Below are 944 nucleotides of genomic sequence, written 5' to 3'. Positions count from 1 at the left end.
AAATGAGGGCGTCTCTTCATCTGATTTTTTTGTGAATTAAGTTAGAGCGTGCAGGAATTTTTTTTTTAAATGTCTTGCTTAAATAAAACTTCTAACATTTTAATATTTTTTTGCTAAAATGCTTAGTAGAGCAGCTGATAGGGTAAGTAAATACATTTTAAAATTGATTGACAAAATTATTGTATTTTGTATGAAGAGAAAGTTAATATTTTCCTTACTTTATTAACAGTGCTTGATTATTATTTCTGTTCCTACTCAAATTAATTGATTTATATCTCCACCACTTGCTTCACTGCACCTTGTTGTTCAGTGCAACCACAACATCCAGCTTTTTCTTTAAACTGGTACATGCATACTTCCAATTTCACTTACATTGAAAGTTTAAAAACAGTATCATATTTTCATCTCGTTTTCAAGTGTATAGTCTGGGATCACACATATTTCACGTTTCTGAAGAGAATTTTGAATCCTGGTTTTGTCTTTACGGTACCATCCCCACCATTTTTTACCCCTCCAGGTTTCTTGTGGAGCCAAAATAAAGTAGGTGAAGCAAATGGCAACCACCACAGCTGTGTGATAATCAGAGATAATCACACAACTCAGTCACGCAACGCACCCTGCAAATAACCATTCATTCTGTTAGTAATATTTGTGCCTTTCCTACTATGGCAAGTAAAAATATCTGCAATAAAAAGTCCTACGATGCCCAAAAAAAGCACATTAAGATTATTCAGTTTTTTTCACACACGTATATATTGTATATTTGTAACTAAATGGTCTGACTTCATTACAGAAAGGGCTTTCTTGTAGCCAGCATCTAGTGGCGTTTACAGGGATTGCACCTTGAGGCACTTTTGCCCAAAGATCCAGTTGTAGTGGCTGCTTGCTCGTCTCCGGTGCACCGAGCGTGGAGAGCTTGTGTTGTTGTACTATGCAAGTCTGAA

The sequence above is a fragment of the Eutrigla gurnardus genome (assembly GCF_963514095.1).
Source record: "Eutrigla gurnardus genome assembly, chromosome: 5".
NCBI classification, from domain to species: domain Eukaryota; kingdom Metazoa; phylum Chordata; class Actinopteri; order Perciformes; family Triglidae; genus Eutrigla; species Eutrigla gurnardus.
This window is presented reverse-complemented; position numbering follows the sequence as displayed.